Source organism: Aristolochia californica, unplaced genomic scaffold (assembly GCF_029961685.1).
Source record: "Aristolochia californica isolate CCGP_79_NKW_82.1479 unplaced genomic scaffold, dmAriCali1.0.hap1 SCAF_318, whole genome shotgun sequence".
In the NCBI taxonomy this organism is placed as follows: domain Eukaryota; kingdom Viridiplantae; phylum Streptophyta; class Magnoliopsida; order Piperales; family Aristolochiaceae; genus Aristolochia; species Aristolochia californica.
The window spans coordinates 10,001-27,073 of NW_027182013.1; positions in this window are offsets into that span (position 1 = coordinate 10,001).

Consider the following 17,073-nt stretch of genomic DNA (forward strand, 5'->3'; position numbering starts at 1 on the left):
AATAATGAGAAACAATTTGAGAGGCCGAGTAGTTCCCTAGAACTACCGGCCCTAGAAGCAGAAATAAGTAGACCCACCACCCGAATTGAATAAAAACTCGAATTGGAACTCAAACTCCGATTGATGTTTTGTTGGAAAAGCCGAGAGATTAGATTGTCGCGTCATAAGAAAAAAAGAAAAAATAATGGGGGGGGGAGAAATCTTTTTTTTATTATTGAAGCGTGTTTATTCATTCCTACTGTTATCATATGAATTTCGATTCTATCTTCCCGGAGTTCATTCTCCGGGGAACTCCGTTTAAATCATTCCGTCGAATTCCTTAAATCTCCTTATTTGAGGATTTCATTAGAAATCATGTAAAGACAATTCTTATTTGATATAGCTATTTGTGCAAGTATTTTACGGTTAAGAAGCAACTGTCTCTTGCGCAGATCGTGTATAAATCTACTATAACTATGGGATACCCTATCCTCGCGGGTTACCGCGTTTATCCGAGTGATCCACAAACGACGAAAATCTCTCTTTTGCCGGCCTCTATCCCGATGAGTAGAAACCAAAGCTCTCATTTTCTGTTGCATAATAGTTCGAGTAAGTCTTGAATGAGCCCCTCGAAAGGTTGATGCAAATAAACGCATTTTTGATCGACGTCTCCGAGCTATATATCCTCGTCTAACTCTGGTCATTGAATCAAATAAAACTTTGATGAATAACTAATTGATTTCTTTTCTTTCAGTCATTCTTTTCCCCTCTTCTAGTTTAATTAATAACAAAACGGATTCTTCCGATGTATAAAATAAAAATTCCAATGGCTTTTGCTACTATGACCTTCCCAACCACGATTTTTTATTTCTTCCAGGCATTTGCATTTCGCCCCAAAATAAAATAAAAAATATTTTTGACCGATATTAAAATACAAAATTTGACCGATATTAAGTATCAAATAAATAGTAATAAATACGTAGTAAATGGATAAATAAATAAAATAGAAATAAAATAGAAATAGTGGTTTCCATCGTTTCTATGGTTACTTCTTAAACGGTGAGGTCCTCTCTATACACCGGAGCCCCTTACTCATTTAATCAATGTTTTGGTAACTTGTACAGTTCACACTCTTTGGCTCTACCCATGAATTATACAGTAATAGGTCTTTTCACAACGAGATCTATCCATACAGTGACGGCATTTAGTTGTGAAGGTTGGCTAGGTAGCTGACCCTGTTAGTCCGTTCTTGCAAGAGTAGGAACAGAATTATTCTGTTTTTAAAATTCAATTTCCCCGCTTAATGGATACCACTTGCTACCAATGGGGAATTGCTTTTCATCTCAAATTGAGGTGATTGGATTTGCACCAATGGAAACCATAAATTCCATACCATACCATACACAATAACACAATATAGGTATATGATAGATCACTATTTTTAGATAGTGAATTGAGTTCGTCTCCATTCCATCCTATTCGTTGGTACTGGTCATTGATACTGGAAAAATTGTCTCATTTGTTCCAGCCCATGATCTGAACGCGTCGCACATACACCCTAGTACATATTCCTCGACGCTGAGGACATCCTCGAAGAGCAGGGGATTTCGTAACATTGCGGATTGGCTGTCTTGTATTTCTAATAAGTTGTTTAATAGTTGGCATGCTGCATCGTATCCAAAAGCCGGTTTAGATCGATCCTAACCCGATCATGATGAATTACTTCTTAATTTTTTACCTGGGTAAGAACATAAAATATGAACTTACGGATCATTCTAATTATGGTTCGAGATAGAATCTAGGATTTTTATGCGAAACCCCCGTTATTTTCGATCGCTACAAGATCAACAATGCCATGAGCTTGGGCTTCTGTTGCTGACATAAAAACATCCCTTTCCATGTCTTCGGATATAACCCATAAGGGTTTTCCCGTTCTTTGTACATAAACCCTTGTGAGGGTTTCGCGTAGTCTTAGTAGTTCTTCCGCTTCCAGGATAAATTCTCCTGTTGATGCCTCATAAAAAGAGCTAGCAGGTTGGTGGATCATAACCCTGGCGATATAATAACATAATGAATGGTTCCCCTATCTCGCGCGATCGCATGAAGGGGTAGGATAAAGAATAACAAGCAAGAGGAAAAAGATAGAATTGAACAACCGTACAGGCATATTTTTTTGTGCATTGCATACGGCTCCTAAATGGAATTTCCTTTTCCCTTCCATTGAAGAAAGAGACAAATAAGATCCATCAGATCCAGATCGTTGAATGCTCCATTTACCATCCTTCCTTTCGGAGGAGCCAAAAATACTATGATGGTTCCGTTGCTTTATATATTTTTTTTTATCTCGTCTGTGATTCTGCAATCCCAAAGTATCTTTCTGATCGGATCAAATAAGTTAAATTTTTTTTTCTTTCGTACTCTTTCATAACCTAAATATCGGAAAGAGACTTCTGGTGTAGAAGCAAAAAAGGATTTGTTTGTGACGCTGAAACAGACCTCCGATACAGAAGATGAAATCGGGAAATAACCTTTGTTTCATACTACTATCTCGATACGGAATCTCATGTTATGGAAAAAAAATGAAATAATGGTTTGTTAATATCGAGCTCGAGGTGCCATGCTATTATTACTTATTATTTATATTCCGTATAGCGAAGGCATAGTCTTATGTTTTCTCTCAAATAAAAAAAAAACTCATTGGCGCCAAGCGTGAGGGAATGCTAGACGTTTGGTAATTTCTCCTCCGACCAGGATAAAAGATCCCATTGAAGCGGCTAATCCCATGCATATTGTATGTACATCTGGTGACACAAATTGCATAGTGTCATAAATAGCTATTCCGGGGATTACCCACCCGCCGGGAGAGTTTATAAACAAATAAAGATCCCTGGTCGCATCCTCTATACTGAGATATATCATGAGACCTACAATTTGATTTGAGATCTCGCTATCAATCTCTTGCCCTAAAAAAAGTAATCTTTCTCGATGAAGTCGGTTGATTAGGACAAAATTTCCTTCGGAACCGCACACGCGCCTTTAGATGCATACGGTTCAAAAAATGGCGAAACAAAAAAAAAAAAAAGAATCAATGTGTCGATTCCAGCCCTCTTTGTTTTTGTTTTTTCGTAAAAAAAAAGTTTTTTCCTAACTAAACGAAGAGGCTTTTTCTTCCATTTTTAAGAAACATGAGTTTTGAATCGCTTCCCTTTAACCTATAAGAATTTTAACCTATAATAAAAAAAAAAAAGAATTCATTGAACTTATCGAACTAACCTCTCATTGATGTATTGGTTTCATCGAGATTCGAATCGCGATGTTATTTTCTTGTTCCTAAACGGGCCTCCTCAATTCTTTTAGGTTTATGCTCTACTCCGGGTAAAAATCTGCCCGAATTCTATTTGCACATATAGTACAAATAATCCCAGTACCACTTCTTTTTGCTTTTGCTACGACTTGTTTTTTTTTTTTTTCAATTCGGCCGGTTTCATGCCTTCCACCAATACCAGATATTTGATGTATTCATCATATTACTTTATTGATTGGCAGTTTAAGATCACTTATATTATACATTATGTTATGGTATAATATAAATATAATAAGAATCCGTTATGATACAAGCGGTAATTATCCGTAGATTCCCAATTTGGTATTTCCTGAACGGAGCCTGGATACTTCTTATTGGTCCAACCTAACCATAAATTATTCTAGTTGATAATACGGATTAATTGATATAATTTTGATCCCCAAACCAACAAAAAAATTGATCTAATTGCGCTTCACGCTCCGAATTCGAATTCTAATTATTATTAACGATTCAATCAATCTTTCTTGGGCAAAACAGGGGGTATCTCGATCGGGGGAGAGAACGGGGAAATCCCATATGACCCAATATGTCTGACAAGTCGCACTATACGTCAACCCAAACTGCATCTTCCTCTCCAGGATTCCGAAAAGGCACTTTTGGAACACCAATGGGCATTAAGTTAAAAAAAAGCACTAAGTACTATATTTTACTTTGATGTGGAAACGTAACAATGGCTTTCTCACCTTCCTAATATTTTCGTTTATTTTTAAAAACGTTTATTGGATTTTATCCATAGATTGGAGGGTTCATGGAGTAAGACAGAATGAATAACGGAAAAAAAAATTATTACGAATGGGTCATTCGAATGATGAACAAGTCTCTATGCATTTGCTCAAAAAAAAATGGGACCAGCCCCCCCCCATTGCGTATTGGTACTTATCGGGTATAGAATAGATTTGTTTCTCTTTGTTCCTACGAACAGAATTGAATTGTTCAATTATTTCCAATGGAAGGGAATAAATATTAACCCTTGCCTCGAGATAATCCACTGAAAGGCGGAGGGCCATAGCATAGTCTTTTCCAATGCGATAAAGTCACATAGTGTCCATTTATCTTTGATAAAAAAGGGGTATTTCCATGGGTTTGCCTTGGTATCGTGTTCATACCGTCGTATTGAATGATCCCGGTCGCTTACTTTCTGTCCATATAATGCATACAGCTCTAGTTGCTGGTTGGGCCGGCTCGATGGCCCTATATGAATTAGCGGTTTTTGATCCCTCTGACCCCGTTCTTGATCCAATGTGGAGACAGGGTATGTTCGTTATACCCTTCATGACTCGTTTAGGAATAACCAATTCATGGGGTGGTTGGAGTATCACAGGAGGAACTGTAGCGAATCCGGGTATTTGGAGTTACGAAGGTGTGGCCGGGGCACATATTGTGTTTTCCGGCTTGTGCTTCTTAGCAGCCATCTGGCATTGGGTGTATTGGGACCTAGAAATCTTCTGTGATGAACGTACGGGAAAACCCTCCTTGGATTTGCCCAAGATCTTTGGAATTCATTTATTTCTCTCAGGGTTGGCTTGCTTTGGTTTTGGTGCATTTCATGTAACAGGCTTGTATGGTCCTGGAATATGGGTGTCCGACCCCTATGGCCTAACCGGAAAAGTACAACCTGTAAATCCAGCGTGGGGGGCAGAAGGTTTTGATCCTTTTGTTCCGGGGGGAATAGCCTCCCATCATATTGCAGCGGGGACATTGGGCATATTAGCGGGCCTATTCCATCTTAGTGTCCGCCCGCCCCAACGACTATACAAAGGATTACGTATGGGTAATATTGAAACTGTCCTTTCCAGTAGTATCGCTGCTGTCTTTTTTGCAGCTTTTGTAGTTGCTGGAACTATGTGGTATGGTTCAGCAACTACCCCTGTCGAATTATTTGGGCCCACCCGTTATCAATGGGATCAGGGGTACTTCCAACAAGAAATATATCGAAGAGTTGGCACCGGACTAGCCGAAAATCTGAGTTTATCAGAAGCTTGGTCTAAAGTTCCCGAAAAATTAGCTTTTTATGATTACATCGGTAATAATCCGGCGAAAGGGGGATTATTCCGAGCAGGCTCAATGGACAACGGGGATGGAATAGCTGTTGGGTGGTTAGGGCACCCCGTCTTTAGAGATAAAGAGGGGCATGAGCTTTTTGTACGCCGTATGCCTACTTTTTTTGAAACATTTCCAGTCGTTTTGGTAGACGGAGACGGAATTGTGCGAGCCGATGTTCCTTTTAGAAGGGCAGAATCAAAATATAGTGTCGAACAAGTAGGCGTAACTGTTGAGTTCTATGGTGGCGAACTCAATGGAATCAGCTATAGTGATCCCGCTACTGTGAAAAAATATGCTAGACGTGCGCAATTGGGGGAAATTTTTGAATTAGATCGTGCTACTTTGAAATCTGATGGCGTTTTTCGTAGCAGTCCAAGGGGTTGGTTCACTTTTGGACATGCTTCGTTTGCTTTGCTCTTCTTTTTCGGACACATTTGGCACGGTGCTAGAACCTTGTTCAGAGATGTTTTTGCTGGGATTGACCCAGATTTGGATGCTCAAGTCGAATTTGGGGCATTCCAAAAACTTGGGGATCCAACTACAAGGAGACAAGTAGTTTGATACAACGTTGTTCTGGTCTGGCATCATTCGCCTCTATTTTTTTTTTTTTAGCATAGGTATAGGCGGGGTACCGGAGAAATTTGTATTTTCATTATTGCTTTTCTTTAAATATTACCCTTTCCTTGTCTGGGAAATGATCCCAAATGCACAGGTGTGGAAGCTATAATTGTAAACCACGATCGAATCTATGGAAGCATTGGTTTATACATTCCTGTTAATTTCGACTCTAGGGATAATTTTTTTCGCTATCTTTTTTCGAGACCCGCCTAGGATTTCGACTAAAAAGATGAAATGATTTTTCATTATCTCAATTGAAGTAATGAGCCTCCCAACTAATAGGGGAGGTTCATCATTTCAACTAGTCTCCGTGTTCCTCGAACGGATCTCTTAGTTGTTGAGAGGGCTGCCCAAAAGCGGTATATAAGGCATACCCAGTAAAGCTTACAAGTGAACCGGATATAGAGATGGCGACTAAGGTTGCTGTTTCCATTATTAGAAAATTTCAAGACCACGATATGGTGGATCCACGTTACGACAAGATCGTTTATTTACAACGGAATAGTATACAAAGTCAACAGATCTCAACCAATGCAATAGGATTTATGGTTACACAAACCGTTGAGGACAGTTCTAGATCTGGGCCAAGAAGAACTCTTACAGGGGATTTATTGAAACCATTGAATTCGGAATATGGTAAAGTAGCTCCTGGATGGGGAACTACCCCCTTAATGGGTGTCGCAATGGCTCTATTTGCGATATTCCTATCTATTATTTTGGAGATTTATAATTCTTCCGTTTTACTGGATGGAATTTCAATGAGTTAGGCCCACAAGAACAACGAAGTCCTAGCTTTTGAATCAAAAATGAATCACTTAGGACTCGGATTTCTGGACCATTCTGGTAGTTCGACCGCGGAATTTCGTTGTTTCGGTAGTTCCGGAATATGAGTGTGTGACTTGTTATAATTGATCCTATTGATAGTGCAGAAATGGGTCTGTCATCTCATCTCAATGGAGATGGTTCTGCCCCGTCGGATATTTATTCGAGTATCTGGAGCACGGAATACATGGAATAGCTCAAGAGAAATATTTGAACTATGATTCATACCTACTATTCAGACCTCGCGACCGGACTCCTACTCCAAAAATTTTCAAAGAGGTATTTCAGAAATCGAACGATTTTTTCTCTTTCCGAATCGTGTTTATTTTGACTTTGACCGAGGGACAAATCTTTCTCTGGATTTTTAGTCATAACATTCATTCATTAAGTAAGTGATGATCAAATGGTTCTTACTCAGAGAACCTTTGGGCTTAGCTTTAGGGCGAATCATCGTGGTTCTAGTATGAATCTGAGGTTTCAATCAAATCATAGGGTCTCAACAAGAGAATTCCTATCAATAGTAAAAAAAATGACGCACAAACAACAAATCAAATAAAAAAAAAGGGGGAAGAGAAAATTCAAGAGGCCTGTAACGATCAATATAAAGACGGATGAGCCCACTTGAGATTTTAGCATTATCATCAAAAAGGGGGGATTTCGGATTTTGGTTCCTTCATACCCTCAGAGATGTTTGAACCAAGTTATTAATAAGTTTCAAACTTTCTATTACATATCTGTTTTAACCAGTATTTTGGTGTTTCCGCTTGAGCCGTACGAGATGAAATTTTCATATACGGTTCTTAGGGGGGTCCGTCGGTTTACCTATCTCAATAAAGTATATGATTGGTTCGAGGAACGTCTCGAGATTCAGGCGATTGCCGATGATATAACTAGTAAATATGTTCCTCCTCATGTCAACATATTTTATTGTCTAGGGGGGATCACACTTACTTGTTTTTTAGTACAAGTGGCTACGGGTTTTGCTATGACTTTTTACTATCGTCCGACCGTTACGGAGGCTTTTGCCTCTGTTCAATACATAATGACTGAAGCCAACTTTGGTTGGTTAATCCGATCAGTGCATCGATGGTCAGCAAGTATGATGGTTCTAATGATGATCCTGCACGTATTTCGTGTCTATCTCACAGGTGGATTTAAAAAACCTCGCGAATTAACTTGGGTTACGGGTGTGGTTTTGGCTGTATTGACTGCATCTTTTGGTGTAACTGGTTATTCCTTACCTTGGGACCAAATTGGTTATTGGGCAGTCAAAATCGTGACAGGCGTACCTGAAGCGATTCCTGTAATAGGTTCGCCTTTGGTAGAGCTATTACGTGGAAGTGCTAGTGTGGGTCAATCCACTTTGACCCGTTTTTATAGTTTACACACTTTTGTATTACCTCTTCTTACTACCGTATTTATGTTAATGCACTTCCCAATGATACGTAAGCAAGGTATTTCAGGTCCTTTATAGAGAAGACATACTATAGATATTTGTAATTGATCATATATCATTTCGTTTCGGCGAGGAACTATAGTATTTCATTGCTACAAATATGGATTATTGAAAAAAAAAATAAGACATTTTAGTTGGAAATTTTCCCTCAACTAACCCAAAAGTATTCTTTAATTTGATACGAGTAGTTGAAGTGGATTCCCCGAAGAGAGATGGATTATGGGAGTGTGTGACTTGAACTATCGATTTGGCCGTGCGGATATATGATTTTATCTGCCACATTGGAATTCACAACCAAATGTGTCTCTATTCCAACCAACGTGTAAGCCCCCTTACACAGGATAGGCTGGTTCGTTTGAGGAGAATCTTTTCTATGATCAGACCCTAATCATGTTGCGCATGAACAGGCTCCGTAAGATCCGGTAGAATAAGTAATGTGAAATAAACCAGATTACGTTCTATCTATTTACTTATAGTATGGAAACGCATTCATTTCCTGTGCATCGATCCCGATCTATGATACTATCGGAGTGAAACAAGGGATCTAAGGAAGAGCAAGGCTAGACTTTATTAGTAACAAGTAAATCCTTTGTATGTAACGTTAAGAAGGCTCTATATATCGTGGGGATAAACACAAATCACAAGGCATGAGACCATCCAAAAAGCACTTGATCATGATCAAATTTGCAAGCCCACTTGGGTATTGAGCATTTACCTGTAAGAACTGAATTCCTTGCAATGGCTAGTTGCAACTCGGAAAAATGGAATCCGATAAATCTTTTTTTATGTAGAGTCATATATGTGTGGATCACATATCGATTTTTTATGGATCCAGTTTTTCCTTTGACTCTTGCTCGAGCCGGATGATGAAAAATTATCATGTCCGGTTCCCTCGGGGGATGGATCCATAAAAATTCACCTATCCCAATAACAAAGAAACCTGATTTAAATGATCCTGTATTAAGAGCTAAATTGGCTAAAGGGATGGGCCATAATTATTATGGCGAACCCGCATGGCCTAACGATCTTTTATATATTTTTCCAGTAGTTATTCTAGGTACTATTGCATGTACCGTAGGTCTAGCGGTTCTAGAACCGTCAATGATTGGTGAACCCGCGGATCCATTTGCAACTCCCTTGGAAATATTACCCGAATGGTATTTCTTTCCCGTATTTCAAATACTCCGTACAGTACCCAATAAGCTGTTGGGTGTTCTTTTAATGGTTTCAGTACCGGTGGGATTATTGACAGTACCTTTTTTGGAGAATGTTAATAAATTCCAAAACCCATTTCGTCGTCCAGTAGCTACAACCGTTTTTTTTGATCGGCACCGCAGTAGCTCTTTGGTTAGGTATTGGAGCAACATTACCTATTGATAAATCTCTAACTTTAGGTCTTTTTTAAATAAATGGATTTAACCGTGAAATAAAATAAAAAAAAATACCATAACGTATGTATCTAGGGAATAGTCGTTTCAGAGCGAATCTCCCCTAGATACATCTCTTAAATTTCATTATGGATACATTCCAAATATACGGATCGTGCTAAAGATTCAAAACCATTTTTTTTTAGTAAAAATGAACTAATTCCAATGGATTTAAAACTTTTTCTTAGGTAAATAAATTTCGAAATGTTTCTGTAAAATGTCCCATATTTTTTTTACATCTTCTATGCGAAAATGCTCAATTCTCATAAGATCTTCTTGACTATTACTCAAAAGGTCCAATAATGTATGTATATTGGACCTTTTAAGACAATTATAAGTCCTGGGAGGCAATTCTAATTGGTCAATAAAAATACATTTCAATGCATTTCCCTTTTTGTTTTTCCTTATATTAGCCAACCCATCATCAAAGGGAAAAAGGGGTAAAGTCACCCTGTTTTGATTGTCCTCTAAATGAGTGTCCCGTTCCTCCGCGTGTAAAAAAGGAATAAATAAATCAATCAAATTACGGGAAGCTTCGTGAAGTGCTTCTTTAGGGGTTAAACTCCCATTTGTCCATATTTCGAGGAAAAGTATCTCTTGTTTCTCGTTCCCATTCCCATAAGAATGAATACTATGATTCACATTTCGAACAGGCATGAATACAGCATCCATAGGGTAACTTCCATCTTGATAGTTAGATGGGGTTTTCATACGATATCCGCGATTCCTCTCGATTTTTAATTCAATACACAAATCAATTGGCTCTGTCAGGCTAGCTATATGTTGTGTAGTATCAACTATTTCCACGGAGGGTGGTGAGATGATATCTTGAGCAGTTACATATCTAGGACCCCTGACGCAAATAGATGCGTCGAGAGTTCCATACAGATTACTTCTCAATACAATTTCTTTTAAATTCATGAAAATTTCATGTACAGATTCTTCAATACCGGCTATCATAGAATATTCATGCGGTACCTTATCGGATTTTGCACGTGTGATACATGCTCCTTCTATTTCCCCAAGTAGAGCCCTTCGCATCGCGATACCTATCATATCTGCTTGACCCTTCATAAGCGGGAACAGCATGAAACGCGCATAATGAAGGCGCTTACTGTCTACTCTTGATTCAACACACTTCCACCGTAATGTTCGAGTGGATACTGCTACTTCTTCTCGAACCATACTAATATTATTTGATCAGATTTCTGAATCATTTATTTCTCTTGAAATTAAAAAAAAAGGGGTTCAATTCTTTTTTTTTATTTTACACACGTCTTTTTTTAGGGGGTCTACATCCATTATGTGGCATAGGGGTTACGTCACGTACGAAACTTAATAGTATACCGCTTCTACGAATAGCTCGTAATGCTGCATCTCTTCCGAGACCAGGACCCTTTATCATGACTTCTGCTCGTTGCATACCCTGATCCACCACTGTACGAATAGCATTTCCTGCTGCGGTTTGAGCAGCAAATGGTGTCCCTCTTCTTGTGCCCTTGAATCCACAAGTGCCCGCGGAGGACCAAGAAACCACCCGACCTCGTACATCTGTAACAGTTACAATGGTATTGTTGAAACTCGCTTGAACATGAATAACTCCTTTTGGTATTCTACGTCCAGTCTTACGTGAACCAATACGTCCACTCCTACGTGAACCAATTCTTGGTATAGGTTTTGTCATATTTTATCATTCTCATAAATATGAGTCAGAGATATACGGATATATCCATTTCATGTCAAAACAGATCCTTTTTTTGTACATCAGGTCCTTTAGAGAATCCCCTTTTAAAAGGATTACCCCTTTACCCCTGTCTCTGTTTATGTCTCGGGTTGGAACAAATTACTATAATTCGTCCCCGCCTACGGATCAATCGACATTTTTTCACAAATTTTCCGAACAGAAGCCCTTATTTTCATATTTGTCATTCCTTAACTTAAAACCGAATCCACTCCTTGGAAGAAAATAAGTCTCTTGAGAATTTTGAACCTCTAATTGTATCCGCACCCCATGAAAGGAATGTTTCAAGAGGCGCCTAATTGTTCGAATCTTTGTTGCGAAGTCTATAAATTATACGTCCCCTGGTTGAATCATAACGACTTACTTCGATTTTGACTCTATCTCCGGGTAATATCCGTATAAAACTACGTCGGATCCTCCCGAAACATAACCTAGAATCAGATCCTCATTATCTAAACGAACCGGAACATACCATTGGGAAGTGATTCAGTAATTAAACCCTCATGAATCAATTTTTGTTCTTCATTCCGGTAACCCCCTTGAAGTAGCAACTAATGGAGGAGAAGTGATATTAAACAACCTGCCTTTCCTTTCTTTTTCACAAATAGTAAGTTACGGGATATCAGCGGGATTACCATATATAACACAAAATTTCTCCTCCAATCCTTTTTAGTCGAGCCTCTCGATCCGTCATTATCCCTCGTGAAGTCGAAAGAATGACAATCCCCATTCCGCCCAAAACCCTAGGAATTCGTTGATAGTTGGAATATATTCGTAAACCAGGGCGGCTGATACGCTTAAAAATATTTCTATATGCTCCTTTCCCTATTCCTTCTATGTCGCAGGGTTGAACCAAGAAATGTTTATTGTCTTCTCGATGTTTCCTAACGTTTTCAATAAAACCTTCTCGTAGAAGTATTCTAACAATGTTTTCGGTGATATTAGTAGATGCTATTCGAACCGTTCCCTTTTTATTCATATCAGCATTCCTTATCGAAGTTATTATATCGGCAATAGTGTCCCTACCATGATGAACTATAATTATTGGTGCCTCTTTGTTTTGATATAATCAACATGTTCTACTTTTTTTATGAAATATTATATTAAAGGTATATGCATAAGACATAATCTATACTAATTAATCTATTTCGGGTACCCTATAATCATGGATATTCCGATCCCGCTCTCATCTACTGGTATTTTTTTATAATACCTCAGGAGCTAATGATACTATTTTAGTGAAATTCAACTGTCTCAGTTCCCGAGCGATCGCTCCAAAAACTCGAGTTCCTTTTGGATTTCCTTCCTGATCAATGACAACTGCTGCATTGTCATCATATCGTATTATCATGCCGTTGTCGCGTTTGAGTTCTTTACATGTACGTACAATTACAGCTCTAATTACTTCGGATCTTTGGAGAGGCATATTTGGCACTGCTTCTTTGATTACAGCAACAATAACGTCACCAATATGAGCATATCGGCGATTACTAGCTCCTAAGATTCGAATACACATCAATTCCCGAGCTCCGCTGTTGTCTGCCACATTCAAATGGTCTGAGTTTGAATCATATCATTATCATTTTTTTTTTATCAGCTCTTTCAATGCAAAGGGCGAAGGAAAAAAGAAAGAAATATTGTTTGTCCAGAAATAAAAAAATCTGCGATTGTATTTCTCCTCACAAATAGCCCTTTGTTTCCACACCCCTATCCCGCAATAATGAATTGAGCTCGTATAGGCATTTTGGATGCAGCTATTGACATAGCTGCTCTAGCTACAGTTTCTGATACTCCGCCCATTTCATAAAGTATTCTACCCGGTTTAACGACGGATACCCAATATTCGGGAGATCCCTTCCCGGAACCCATACGTGTTTCTGTGGGTCTTAGGGTAACAGGCTTGTCGGGAAATATACGTACCCATATTTTTCCACCGCGGCGCGCATATCGTGTCATTGCTCGCCGCCCTGCTTCTATTTGTCTAGATGTAATCCAAGAGGGTTCAAGTGCCTGAAGAGCATATCTACCAAAACAAATATGATTGCCTCGATAAGAGATTCCCTTCATTCTTCCTCTATGTTGTTTACGGAATCTGGTTCTTTTGGGGTTATAGTTGATGGTTGTTTCTCAGTTCCATCTCTACTACAGAACCGGACATGAGAGTTTCTTCTCATCCAGCTCCTCGCGAATGAAACGATTCAATAATATTCGATGCACATTATTTAATGAATAATGAATATTGCATGAATATTACAAAAAATCGTGGGATTTTTTGATATTTAATTTAATCTGTTTGTTATACGCGGGAATCCGTATATCTTGTATTGTATATATAGCTAGATAATATATCTATCGATATCGATTTTTTTATAGGATATAGGACGTTTATTTCGTGGAAAATGCCTTTCATTTTTATACCGAATCCTTGTTTTGACCTTTACTGAATAGCAAAAAATTTTGCAATCCAATAAGTGTTTCTTTCGCGGGCGAATATTTACTCTGTCATCCGGGGCCCCATTCCTAGGGCAGGGTTAACCCACGACTTCCCGGAATAAATCAATTGGTTACTGGTCAATTTCGCCATCCCACCCAATGAATAATTAGGATTCATTTGCAATAGAATCTTCTGCAGTCACAGGTTCCGTCGTTCCCATAGCTTCTTCGTTAATGGCTAGGCCTGAACTATATGCAATGGAGCTTCCAATTAAATCCGTTCCAGAGTCAATCTTCTCAGTCTCTATTGACTTAAGGCTCCTTATTATTTTATTATTTATTATCATTTTTAAATATGAACCGAATCGGATTCATCGAATTATGGGCGAATCCACATTAATGCTTTATTACACTGCTTTTTATAAGATGATTCATAGGCCATACATATTGGAATTCTATATCATTGAGATTCTCCTGCTCTCTTTCTCTCATCTTTCCATTTACCCACATCTCTCTTTTTTTTTTATTTTCAACCCATAATCAGCTTGATTTTTCCATTATGTGGAAAAGAAAAATATTTCAGTTGCTACAACTATACGATCGTCACATCATATAGTGACTGATTTCTTGGATCCCGATAATACGAAGCAATGAGTAGGTTATTAGTTCTATAGTTATTAGTTGGGGATCAGTCTGCGTATTATTGTATTGTTTTTTTTTTTTTTTAATCCCAACTCTAAAGAAAAAACCAACGAGTCACACACTAAGCATAGCAATTCTACCAAATGGTCAATTGAATTTTTATTCAACCCTATAGAATTAAGAATTAGAAAGAATCAGAATTGCTCATTTTGATTCAAGGTAAAAAGACTGATGAAACTCTTTTTCATTTATATTGTCGGATAGAATGGCAAAGAAATGAAAGGTCCATTATTGCTCATCCACAAATATCCAAATTTTAATGCCTAATACCCCATAGATAGTTCGAACTGGGTAGGAACAATGATCAATTTTAGCTCGAATGGTTTGTAGGGGAACCCTACCCTCTCTGACCCATTCGACACGCGCAATTTCTTTTCCATCAATACGCCCTCCAATTTGCACTTGAATTCCTTTTGTATCTGCTTGCTCAGTTAATTCAATAGCCCTTTTCATTGCCTTTCGAAATGAAACTCTATTCTTTAATTGTAGAGCTATGTATTCCGCAAGAATATTAGGCTTCCCATAAGGTTTTGTAACTCTTGTGATAGCAATGTTAAGTCTCCGGTTTACAGAATGAAATCCTTTCTTTACATCGGTCTGTAATTCATGGATTCCTCGTGTTCGACCCTCGATTAACAAATTTGGGAATCCAATATGGATTATGACCTGGATCAGATCGATTTTTTTTTGAATCTCTATGTGTGCAATTCCTTCGAAACCTGAGGATATTCTCCTATTTTTTTGTACATAATTCTTGATACAATCCCTTATTTTTTCATCTTCCTGGAGATCCCTCGAATAACTTTTTGGTCGTGCGAACCAAAGGGAACGATGATTCTGATTTGTACCAAGTCGGAAACCAAGTGGATTTATTTTTTTTTCCCATCTCTCTTTTTCTCTCTCTTTCTCCTTTTAATATCTTTCTATTATACCACCCTTAAACCCTTCAACCCTTAGGCTTCATTAGTAAAGTTCTCAGTAGTATTTTTCAATACAATTGTTATATGACAGGTGGGTTTTTTTATTGGATAACTACGTCCTCGAGCTCGGGGTTTTAACCTTTTCATGATAGCACCCTCATTGACTTCCGCTTTACTAATGTATAAATCTGCTTCGTTGAAACCCATATTATGACTAGCATTTGCTGCTGCAGAATAAAGCAATTTTAAAATAGGATAGGATGCTCGATAAGGCATGAGTTCCAGTAGCATAAGTGTTTCTTCATAAGAACGTCCGCGAATTTGATCAATGACTCTTCGTGTTTTGTGAGCAGACATACATATATATCTATGTTTAGCTAAAGCTTGCACTTGTCTACTCTTGATCTTATTACTCTTTTTCTTATACGTTTGGTTGCTAGTCCTCCGCACACCTGCCATAAGGTTTACCTCCCAACACTGAATGATGAGCACCCTTTTTACTTCATTAACGACGAGATTTATTATCGTTTCTCGCGTGTCCCCGGAAAGTAAGAGTAGGTGCGAATTCTCCCAATTTGTGACCCACCATACGATCTGTTATATAAATAGGTAAATGTTCCTTTCCATTATGAATAGCGATTGTATGGCCGATCATTGTGGGTATAATGGTAGACGACCGGGACCAAGTTACTATTATTTCTTTTTTCTCCTTCGTGTTCAGCTTCTCAATTTTTCTTAATAAATGATTAGCTACAAAAGGATTTTTTTTTAGTGTTAGTGAACGCGCCACAGCGGATTACTCCTTTTTTTTTTTTAGTTAAAGAAAGGGCAGGGGCGGATGTAGCCAAGTGGATCAAGGCAGTGGATTGTGAATCCACCATGCGCGGGTTCAATTCCCGTCGTTCGCCCTCCTATCTTCTTATTTACGGCGGCGAAGAAAAAAAATATCACTATATTTTTTCTTTTTCCTAGTTCTTCTTCCAAGCGCAGGATAACCCCAAGGGGTTGTGGGTTTTTTTCTACCAATTGGGGCCCTCCCTTCCCCGCCCCCGTGGGGATGGTCCACAGGGTTCATAACTACTCCTCTTACTACAGGACGCTTACCTAGCCAACACTTAGATCCGGCTCTACCCAAACTTTTCTGGTTCACACCAACATTACCCACTTGTCCGACTGTTGCTGAGCAGTTTTTGGATATCAAACGGACCTCCCCAGATGGTAATCTTAATGTGGCCGATTTACCTTCTTTTGCAATCAGTTTCGCTACAGCACCTGCTGCTCTAGCTAATTGTCCCACCCTTTCCAAGTGTTATTTCTATGTTATGTATGGCCGTGCCTAAGGGCATATCGGTTGAAGTAGATTCTTCTTTTTGATCAAAAAAAACCCCTTCCCAAACCGTACAAGCTTCTTCCAAAGCATACGGCTTTCTGGATGTATATGATGATATCTAGACAGATGGATCTTATATGAATCGTATGATGAAGTACCACATGAGTGGATATATAGGAATTCAAATCTGCCGAATCGCTCATGTTAGGATCTTAATCACTCATGTTAGGATCTTAAT